The sequence below is a fragment of the Dipodomys ordii genome, unplaced genomic scaffold (genome assembly GCF_000151885.1).
Source record: "Dipodomys ordii isolate 6190 unplaced genomic scaffold, Dord_2.0 Scaffold197, whole genome shotgun sequence".
Lineage (NCBI taxonomy): Eukaryota > Metazoa > Chordata > Mammalia > Rodentia > Heteromyidae > Dipodomys > Dipodomys ordii.
The window spans coordinates 177,040-189,014 of NW_012267413.1; the positions used below are offsets into that span (position 1 = coordinate 177,040).

Genomic DNA, 11,975 nt, shown 5'->3' on the forward strand with positions numbered 1-11,975 from the left:
CAGCACCACATAAGCAAAAAGAAAAAAGCCGGAAGTGGCACTGTGGCTCAAGTGGTAGAGTAGTGCTAGCCTTGAGCTGAAGAGCTGAGGGACAGCACCCAGGCCCAGAGTTCAGGCCCCACGACTGGACCCCCCGCCAAAAAAAAAAAGAACTTTAAAACCTTGTAACAAGAATATTTGCAGAATGTTGTCTGATAATTTTGTAGCTCTATCCCTCAAAATCACCATCCTTAATTAGTTATTGAATTTGTCTTTTTTCATGCCTAAAAGCCATTCAGTTAGTTTGACTATGTAATAATTTTGAGTCTTATGTAACCTATTAGATGGGAGCCTGTGATTCTAATTAGTCAGGAGGCTGAGATCCGTGGATTAGAGTTTAAAACCATCTCCAATAGAGCTGTGGCTCAAGTGGTTAAAACGTTAACCTCGAGGAAAAAGCAGCTCAGAGTCAGCACCCAGGCCTTGAGTTTAAGCCTCAGGAGAAGCACAATAAATAAATAATCTATAAAACATACATACAGTATTTATGTTTTATACTTTTTCTAGCTTTTAAAAATTTGTTCTTATTAGAGCTATTTTTGTGCCTGTCCTTATGCTCTTGCTTGACTTTTTCTGCTCAAGGTTAGTGCTCTACCATTTGAGCTATACCTCTAATTTGGCTTTTTGGGAGAGTCTTAGGAAGGACTTTTTTGCCGGGGCTGTCTCTGGATTGAAATTTTCAGATCTCTGCCTCTTGAGAGGCTGGGATTACAGGCATGAGCCACTGGTGCCTGGTTAGAGATAATTTTATAACTAATAAAGGACAACAGTAAATTCCAATGGTTTTATTGTAAAATTTATGTATTTATTTTGAAGATAAAAAATTCTTATTAAATTTATCATTTTTCAGTTGTACCAATTTTGGCAACATAATTCATACACAGCTAATACTTAAAGCCCATTTCAAAAAGGTTTTATTAAGTCTTCTCCAATTCATTCACTAATCAAAAATGCAAATGGGAATATCCAGGAATATTCCCAGTAAATAAAATTGAGTTTGGCAACTCATTCCTTAAAGCAAAGAGAGGCAATATTGGCTCGGATTAAAAGTTTTTTTGGACTACTCGTTGCCCTTGAGTGTTCTTAAATTCACTCACACATGTGAAATAGTTTTCTGAGTTGTTTTTTGAAATCTTATTAATGCAAAAAATGAGAAATCTAGCATTTAAAAGTTTTCATTTCCAGTCTTCCTTTTGAGTTCTCCTATACACTTAATTGTTTTTTATTTTAAATACGTATGTTCACCTTTTTCTGTCCTTTACATAAAGAGAATAATACATTCTCAGCAGGTCCTCTGATATCAGCACAAATAGCTGCTGGGGCAGCTGGAAAGAACAGCTGAAGTTAACAAAAATCACCTTTGCTATGAGCAAAATAAAGGCATTCTAGGGAAAAAAACTTTCAAAATTCTGGCCTGCTTTTTAAATTTTTATGTATAATTTTACATGTACAATAGCAAAACAAAAAGAATTTAGATGTGCATAGTTGACTCCCATGCAGTACTCTTCCTAGCTACATCTTCCTACCCACCAATATTTTCCCATATATCCCCATGCCATTATTTCCTGTCTGTTTGTCTGTGTCTATCTCTTGTGCTGGGATTGGGTTGAAATCAGGTCCTGTCCCTTAGCTTTTCTGCTCTAGGCTGGCACTCTGAAACTTGAACCACACCTCTACTTTCAGCTTTTTTAGTGGTTAATTGGCCATTAAAAGTCTTACATACTTTCTCACCCAGGCTGGCTTTGAACCTTGCTCCTCAGACCTCAGCCTCCTGAGTCACTAGGATTACAGGCATGAGTCATTGGCACTGGCTCTCTGTCTATATTATACCTTTAACCACACTACTCAACCTGCCGTCCACATCCTCTTATCTTTCTGCTACCTCATATCACAGTCATCCCAGTAGTACAACTAGAGTGAGCGGAAAAGCACAGAGGATAGCCATACCACAAATTCCTACATGTATGGTATATTTCTGAGGAAATTTGTAAAGGGTCCAAATCAAAACAGTTGAGTATATAACATGATGTTGTAGAAGATACAAGTTAATTCCAGGTATAGAACAGGGAAAAGTTAATTAAGCCGGAATATCTTGTGCAGTCATAAAATGAGTCCCTGCAAAGAACAAAAAGAATTTCACATTGATAGATAATGTCAAGAGAACACAAGAACCAATCTCAAAGTTCTAAATAATCAATGTTGACAATAATCTGAAACTACAAAATATATAATGGTGATATTGGATTTTAATCCAGGAAAGTAAAATATCCATTTATACCAATATAAATATAAAAAATTGAATGAATAAAGGAAAGAAGGGGAAAAATCATAGTTAGGAAATTTAGGAGGGATGAGGAAAATTTGAAACCACTATTGGGTAGCCATCACAATCAAAATAGAAACAAAATCTGCTGAGAGAGACTAAAATGTGTGGGTGAAAGTTTGAAGAAAAACAGGACATGAGCATCATCTCAGTGTATCTTCTCCATACTATCCATGAAGAAAAACAGTTTACAGTAAAGATAATTGACATATATTATCATAAACAAGTATCACAGTCACCAGTAATACGAATAACAATAAAGCATACAACTTCTTGATATGATGCACTGAGGCAGGTGTAGCACCACTGTGGTATTCTTTCCAAATATCCACAACCTCAAAGTAATCATGAGAAAACATCAATCTCAGCTGCAGGACATTTAGTAAAATATCTTACCAGCTCTTTTTCAAAAGTATCAAAGTGAGTCTGGAAATGTGGTAGAGCATTGACCTAGCATGAATGAGACCCTGGGTTCAACCTGCAGCTCTGGAAGTGCGGGTGGGAAGCCAGAGACAGAATCAGAGACAGATGATCCTAAGACAAGAAGTGACAAGCCAGGCGCTGGTGGCTCATGCCTGTAATCCTAGCGACTTAGGAGGCTGAGATCTGAGGATCGCGGTTCCAAGCCAGCCCAGGCAGGAAAGTCTGCGAGACTCTTATCTCCAATAAAAACCACTAGTAAACCGGAAGTGGTGCTGTGGCTCAAGTGGTAGAGCACTAGCCTTGACCTGAAGAGTTGAGGGACAGTGACCAGGCCAAGTGTTCAAACCCCATGACCTACAAAAAAAAAAAAAAAAGGAAAAAGTGACAAGAGGAAAAAAAAGGACAGGAGACTAATGAGCCAAACAAAACAATGAGTATGATAATTTATTTAAATCCAAGTGTATTGAAAAAAAATTCAGTATGTATAGGTCTGTCTGTTCTTAGTATGTGATTCCTGAGTGCTCTTAGGACCCTAGCAGTGGCAGAAAGCCATGACCAGATGTGGCTCTCAACCCTGGACTAGATTGAGAGTCCAAAGAAACCTCTTTTTCTGTATAATTGGCCCATTTGTAGACATGTGCTATTAACAATAGAAACCAGCCTGAGACAACAAAGAAGCTACTTACTTGTCAATCTTCCAATGGTTCCTCTCCTCTCTTCATTCTGTTCATGGTCATCCTTAATCTAGAAAAGTTTTATGATTGATGAGGTCCATCCTCTCAATACTTTCCTTCAAGGTTTCTGCTTTTTTTTTTTTGGTGTGATGCTTAGAAAGGCCTCTTTTACCCAGGATTAGATTCTGATTGTAACACTTATAATTAATTATCTTTCTCATTGGCTGTGGAGGACAGGCAGTTCCGTGATGCCAAGTCCTCTCTCTTCCTCCAGCCTGAGACTAGAAGTTAGTCATTTCCCCCATGCTGTCCTTGCACATGTGAATGCAGATTGTGGTTGACAGGAACAGAAGAAGACAGTCATAGTAACTTCAACTCCTGGTGTTGGCCACCAGGAAGCTGCACCTGGGGTGGTCTTGTGTTCCATGTGGACCAGAGAACTGGCCCCCGTCTGGGAACACTACTGCCCATGTAACTGAAAATCTTCTGAAAGTCTGACAAAATGTTCCATGTAAGAGGCCTGCAGTTGGCTCACAAACTTGCTAGTATCCCCTCCAGGAAACTGGTATAGGCAGTGTTAGAAGAGAAGAAACTTCCTGCCTTCCTGATAGACCTTTCCTGCATAACCACTGGCCATCAGCCAGATGTTATATACTGGAACCCTCCACAGGGATATCTAAGTGTCCTCAGATCAGAAGGGCATGCGTATAGGTGCAAGGCCTGACTGAGCCTCAAGCAGCTTGCTGATTAGTTGGACACATAACTGGTGCTGTCATTTATCAACAAACATATTGGCATTGGTCAGGTAAACCTGTCAGCCCAAGTGTTGTGTGACAGAACATGTGATGTAAAAATGTGAACTCAGGGTGACAAATACCTGAGTTCCTGAAAGCAGGCTGAACCAGGGCCTGCTAAGTAGGTTTGTACAACAGGCTCACAGAACCAGGCCTGTGCAAATTACTTCAGACCCAAACCACAGACTTGCAAATCATGTCCAGAAGCTTGTTGAACCCTTCAACCTCTTTCAACTTGATCCTTACTTAATGTGACCCTACTTAAGTCCCTTCACCCCTGTCCCCCAGGACGCCTCATGTCTTCTCATGTCCTCAGGTCACCCTGGTATTCCTCTTCAACTTTCATTGAAGTTGGTCTGTTGAAGTTGATGTTCTTCTTGCCTTTTGAATCCATCCTTTACTTCCCTAACATTGTGGGCACCGAATAAGAGCTTTTCTTACTTCAAGCTGTACAGATTGCTCTTAAGTTGATTGTGCTTCTTTAAAGTTTGAATGTCCTCTTGGAGGAATGTATTGTGCCTCAAACAGACATTTCCTTCCAATTGGTTGGGCCACGTGATGAGCTAGTCCATGTGTAGGTCCTGGGAAATAGGATGAGAAGAGGAACACTAAGATCTGTTCACCCCTTAGGAGAATTTTCCACCAATCTTTGGCCCCAGGTAGTGTAATCAAGATCACCAAGGAGTAGCAAAGCTGAATGCCTTTTTGAAAAAAAATCAAAGGTTCACTGATAATGAAATATGCATTGAATTTATGGACTATCTGCCTTTTCTTCTCAATTTCTGCTCACCTCTTCTCCATCGCTCCCCTCATTTATGGCAGCATGGAGATGTTCCCCGCCGCACAGCAACTCTACCGCCATGGCAAGGCCTACCGCTTCCTCTTTGGGTTTTCTGCTGTCTCTGCCATGTACCTGGTGTTGGTACTGGCAGTCCAAGTGCATGCCTGGCAGCTGTACTACGGGGGCGCAGCGCCCGAGCTCGGCTCCCTCGTCCAGGGGCTGTGGGAACTGCGCTGGAGCTGGGGGCTGCAGGCTCAAGGCCGTCGGCGGGCCGGGATCCAGGCCTGGAAGTTGTTATGCAAGAAGCAAACAACTCAGCCTAAAGTATTTCTAAAAGGGGGAAATTTTAGACTAGAAGAAAATACAAATATGCATTACTTGTTAAAGAGGAGAGAGAGTAAGAGAAACTTTTGTTTCAAGGTTTCCCTAATGTTATTATTGTATTCTTTTAGCATTAAAACATACACAATGGTCTGGGTGCTAGAGGCTCATGCCTATACTCCTAGCTACTCAGAAGGCTGAGATTTGAGGATCATGGTTTGAAGCCAGCCCAGGTAGGAAAATCCATAAGACTCTATCTCCTATAAATTACCAAAAAGAGCCAAAAGTAGACTGTAGCTCAAGCAGTAGAGCACTAGCCTTGAGGGAAAAAAACAAAAAGCTCAAGGACAGCAGCATCTATCTAGACCCTGAGTTCAAGCCCTAGGACCAGAAAAAATTAAATAAATAAATGCACACACACACACACACACACACACACACACACACTTGGACTTACTCATCCATTAGAAAGAATGTCATTGTACCTTTTGTAAATAAATGGAAAGACCTGAAAAAATTATTTTTTAATTTAAATTTTATTCTAAAGGTGATGCATAGAGGGTTACAGTTACATGTCATGTAATAAGTACATTTCTTTTTGAACAGTGTCATCTCCTCCTTCATTTCCTCCATTACCCTCTCCCTTCCCTCTCCCCCAAGTTGTATAGTTCATGTCTAACATAATGTCTCTCAAGTATCACTGCTGAATTGGTTCACCCTTCGTCCCACCATTTCTATGCTTCCTTTCCCCTTCCCAAACCAGATAAACTTGTATACAAGATAAAGGATACAGAAATCAAGAACAGTGACAAAAGGGAATAATGAAAGATAAAAAAGAAAATAACTACAAACAGTACAATGAAAAAATCTCTTGTTTTACATTTCTTGGAGTTCATTTCAATAAGCATGATTACTTTTTATTTAAATTTTATTGTAAAGATGATGTATAGAAGGGTTACAGTTACATAAGTAAGTTTTAAACAGTGTTACCTCCTCCCTTATTTTATTTACATAGCTATAATGATCATCTCCTAAGAATATTCTCCTTTGTTCTCAGTGTGTGAATGTTTTGAGTACTGCTTAATCATGTCCAAGTGTAATTATTTGTCTTTTATTATCCACTGGATTTACTTGGAGATTTATAGACACATTCTAATTATTACAAATGAAGAAAACCATGCAGCCTATGTTTCTTTGGGTCTGGCTTACTTTCCTTAATAAAATTTTTTCCAAGTCCTTCCATTTCCTTATGAATGGGGCAATGTCATTCTTTCTCATGAAAGTATAGAATTCTGTTGTGTATATATGCCACATTTTCTTAATCCATTCATCCACTGAGGGACATCTGGGTTGATTCTATATCCTAGCTATTGTAAACAATGCTACAATGAACATGATTATGTTGGTGGCTTTAGGAAAGGCTGATTTATGGTCATTTGCCCAGGAGTAGGATTGTTGGGTTATAGGGAAGGTCTATGTTTAGTCTTTTCAGAAACCTCTATACTGCTTTCCAGAGTACTTGAACAAGTTTACATTCCCACCAACTGTGTAGTAGTGTTCTCTTTAGGCCATATCCCCACCAGCATCTGTTATTATTAGTTTTCTTAATAATGGCCATTCCAACTGGGGTGAGGTAGAATCTCAATGTTGTTTTGATTTGCATTTCTTTTCTGAACAGAGATGTTGAACATTTCTTCATGTAAAAGTTGGAAAAAAATATGTCGTGATGTAAACTAAGACCAGAGTGACAAAGGATACATGTTTCCCTCATATGCAGAAGCAATAAATTTATAAGTACCTTGTAAAATTATAAGTAAATATGTTGAGTGGTACACAAGTGTATACAAATGTATTAACTAAAATATGGTAGAGTCAAGGGAGAACTCAAATAGTGTAATTTCTTAGAAAGACAACATCAAATTTGAGCAAATTAAAATGCCAGGAAGCCAAGAAGCCAGTATTCAAAAGAGGTTTGGTGAGGTCAACGGGTGTACAAATGAAGAAGAAAAAGTGGGGAAGATGAAGTCAAGAGTCCAATGTAAAGCCGGGCGCTGGTGGCTCACGCCTGTAATCCTAGCTACTCAGGAGGCTGAGCTCTGAGGAACCTGGTTCAAAGCCAGCCCGGCAGGAAAGTCCGTCAGACTCTTATCTCTAATAAACCACCAGAAAACCAAAAGTGGTGCTGTAGCTCAAGTGGTAGAGCACTAGCCTTGAGCTGAAGAGCGCAGGGATAGCGCCCAAGCCTGGAGTTCAAGCCCCATGCCCAACAACAACAACAAAAAGAGTCCAATGTATATCCTACAAAATCAAGAAGAGTGATGGAAGGGGTAGGTAGGGGAGGAATAGGTGAGAATGTTGAAAGGGGTGACATAGATCAAGATGCATTGCATTCATAAACTGCTTTGTTAAATGGCAACTCCTTTGTACAACTAGTTACAGATATTTTTTAATGGGGAAAAGTTTATTAGCATAAAAAATGTCTATTAGCCAGGTGCTGAAAATCTCATCCCAGAAGACCAAGTGGACACCAAGTTACATACAGAAAAAGTTTGTTGTCAGCAAGCTGACAGGCTCACCCTCTTGGGCAGAGACAGCATTTGTCCTTGAGCAAGAGAGTTTATATGGATAGGGGTTTGGGGGATAGAGAAATACAGTTATTGTAAGGAAATTCAGTCATGAGAAACAGAAAAGCCACCACTTAAATAGCCTCATTATGAGTCTTTATTGGAGAGCCAGAGTACTACTGGTGGACTCTTGTCTCAAAGATCAACAGCCTCAGTATAGCTAGCAGAAACTTATATAGGCCAAGACCACACAAGATTGGTAGAATTAAACCTAACGAAAGTGTTATATATGATCAAAACAAACCAGATGAGGACACTTAAACTTAATAGAAAAGCAAATCATCTAGAGAAACTACCAGGGGAAATGAAAGGCCAATTATCTAGGGGAAGCTCAGACCCAGTCTCCTTACTTCACAGCAATGGCATTAACTAGACACTATGTTGAAAATTAACTGTACAACTGTGAGTGGAAATGGGAAGGAAAAACTGGGGGAGATTAAGAGACGGGGTAACAATGTCCAAAAAGAAATGTACTCTTTACCTGAGTTATGTAAGTGTAACCGCTCTGTACATCGTGTGTACAACAAAAAGAACAGGGATAGCACCCAGGCCCAGAGTTCAAGCACCAGATTTATTGGGGGAAAGACTATAAAAAGCAAACAAACTTGCAGGTCAGGTGACTGACTGGCTCATGCCTGTAATCCTAGCTGTTCAGGAAGCTGAGATCTGGGGATCGTGGTCTAAAACAAGTTCAGGCAGGAAAGGTCATGAGATTTTTACCTCTAATTAACTACCCAAAAAAAGCTGGAAGTAGAACTGTGGCTCAAAATAGTAGAGCTTTAGCCCTCAGGAAAAATAAAAATAAAAACTAAAAAAAGCTTAAGGATAGCACCTAGGGGCTGAGTTTAATCCCCAAAGCTAAAAAAAAAGCCTCCAAACTATCCCTCTCTCCTCCTTCCCCCCCAAAATTTTGTAGTATTGTCAAAACTTGCCACTCCACTAATCCTCATAACTAGGAGGAGTATCCCCAGAAAACTTGGCAGAAACAAAACAAATCATTTAGCAGGGATCATTTCCCTGGATACACTCCCACACACTGCACACTCATTCCTCCTGACCACAACAGACATTCCAGTACATCTCTTTCCACCACCTTCTTATTCTTCCCTTATTCTTCTATGGACTCTATATCCCTGCAGTAACAGTGATATCTAATTCAAGTAAGAATCAACTCAAATATACACAGCCTCAAATTACACCCCCTTTTCATTATTCTCCTCAAATTCAGCCTGGTTTTTTGTTTGTTTTTTTTATATCACTATGCATTCTGTATTTACTACTCCATCTGTTTTTCTCTATTTAAAGCTCTGTTCAATATTCTCCTTCAATAATAGGTTTTAATACTTTGCTCTGTTTGGTATAGTTTTTTAAAGTTAGAAGTTGTTTTGCTTTTCAAGCTTATTAGAAAGTTCCTGCAAAAAAAAAAAAATCTCTGTAGACTGGAAAGCATCCAGAAAATTCTCTGGGAGCCCTTTTTAGATGGTTTGCTTCCAGAAGAACTAACAAAACCTTATGTCTAGGGAAAACATATGGTAGCAGCTAATTTTTATCTCCATTATGCCAAGCCTACACTTGTTTGAATTCTTAGGTCATCATTTTAATGTTTCTTTTCTCTTTCATTGTCAGGCTATATAACTTCTTGCTATTACTGATGTGCCTCACTATACTTTTCAGCCACTTATAACAGAGATGATATATAGGATTGGAAATTAGATAGGTGGTATCCTAAAACCATGTATAAAAATAACAGTCTTTAGATCTAAAAGGAGGCATGGGTTGGAGCCTCTTACATTACTAAACATACATATGCTTTGTACATGATCCAGAAGAAGCATCTAGGAAGAAAATAGTATGGCTCAAGTGGAATCCACTGCTTCAAGTCTGTAATCTGGCTACTCAAGAAGCTGAGATCTGAGGATCCAGGTTCAAAACCTGCCTGGGCAGACAAATCCATGATACTTATCTCCAGTAAACCAGCAAAAAATTGGAACTGAAGGAATGGCTCAGCTCAAGTGGTAGAACAGCAGACATGAGTAGAAAAAACAGAGCAAGAGCACAAGGCCCGGAGCTCAAGCCCTAATATTGGCAATATACACAAAAAGAAAAAAAAGTAAAGAAGGAAGGGAGGGAGGGAGGGAAGGAAGAAAGAAAGAGGAAGAAAGAAAGAAAGAAAAAAGAAAATACAGTATGGCTTATTGGACATGATTCTCCAATTCCCTTTGAATAGCCAAATTACAAAAACATAAGATTATACTATTGTTTAATTGTGATGTATTTCATACCTAATATAATGCACAGATCTTCAGTGTACAGTTTAATAGGCTTTAAAAAAACAAAAACAATAGCATGGTATTTATAGTCACCTGATAATAACACATCACAACTGTGCATACATCTCAACAACAGGGTTCATCAAACAATGTGAATGGATGTTTTCTTAGATTCCCAGCAAAAAACACCAAAAACAAAAATCAAGAAAAAAAACAACAAAAAGAACTGTATAGGAATCTTAATAATTTCTCATTTCACCAATCATTTCTAGTTGGAGACTCTTTGTAGAAGAGTAATGTTACCTCCTTTTAGCAAGATCCAACCCAGTTGTTTTCTAGACTTTGTTTTAGAATGAGTTTCTTCTCCATCATTTAACACAAGGTTCACACATTCATCAAAACCAATGCTACAGCCCTCTATCCACATGTTCACTTGCTCAAAGGGCCACACCTGAATTCGAGATCTATTTTGTAAATATGTGAAGATGAGTTTGATGGGCTGCACCATCACCTTCTGTACCTTTTGGCCCTGACCATTGTATAACATGGTGGAATCTTACAAATAATAGGCTTAGAATAATGTATACATTTCTGTAACTATTACCTAAGCAAGCTACAGAGCATTTCCATCAAAACTGGGAGTCCTCTAGGGCCCTTTCAAGCCAGAGCCCACTCTGCCTCACATATCCCTAGAGGCAGGAGTTAGTCCATCCCAATAAATGAGTTGGCTTGCTCTTGCATTTTACATAAATAAGACCATGTCATGGTTTCTGTACCCGCCTTCTTTTGTAGGATAGAATGCTTTAGAAGTTTAAGTTATTGCATATGTTAATGGTTCCATTTTGTTATTGCTGAGCACTAGTACAGTATACGAAAACAGCACAGTTTGTTTATTCATTTTTCTGTTGATGGAATTTGGATTGTTTCCAGCACAGAGGTACAATGAATAAAGTGCTATGAATATTTAAGTACAAGCCTTTTTGTGAAGGTTGCTTAGAGTGAATTTTTTTTAGGGGGGGGGGTCCGGTCGTGGGGCCTGAACTCTGGGCCTGGGCACTGTCCCTCAGCTCTTCAGCTCAAAGTTAGCGCTCTACCACTTGAGCCACAGCGCCACTTCCAGCTTTTTTCTTTTTGCTTATGTGGTGCTGAGGAATCAAACTCGGAGCCTCATGCATGCAAGGCAAGCACTCTACCACTGAGCCACCTTCCCAGCCCTAGAGTGAAATTTTTTTAATGAGCCCAATTATACTCTTTGTCTTCGTGATGGCCTGTATACAAAAAATTATCCCTTAAGTGTTATTTACTAGCTTTGAATGTTTTGATTATCCCATAGACAAAGAAAATGTGACAACCATTGTGGAAGAGAATAAAGAGGAGAGAAAACAGTAGTGTGAAAGAACAGAGGAAGAAAATATATGATGTATTTTAAAGATCTGAGGGAAAACCACATGACTGGAGTACACAGTAGTGGTAGGCCACTTTACGTATTGCATTGCGAACAGGACTCTACTCTCTAATGAGCATCTTTTTATTTATGTAACTTTGACAATCATTATTTTAGAATGTCCTCGGTATCAACTGATTTTTCCTAAATGAGGTCAAGAAAAAAATTCCGGTCATAATGTTCTTTTTACAACTGTGAGCAGGGGACTCATAGCAGAATTCTTGATTCCTCTTACATTTTAGAAGCAAGTTTTCCTGTGGAATCCTAGATTTGAAAACGATT

The 11,975-nt window shown here is 39.1% G+C and overlaps 1 pseudogene; it reads right to left on the bottom strand.

Moving 5' to 3' along the window:
- Positions 1-10,517: 10,517 nt before the first annotated feature.
- LOC105999738 lies at positions 10,518-11,134 on the bottom strand (annotated as a pseudogene).
- Between the last annotated feature and the right edge of the window lie 841 nt (positions 11,135-11,975).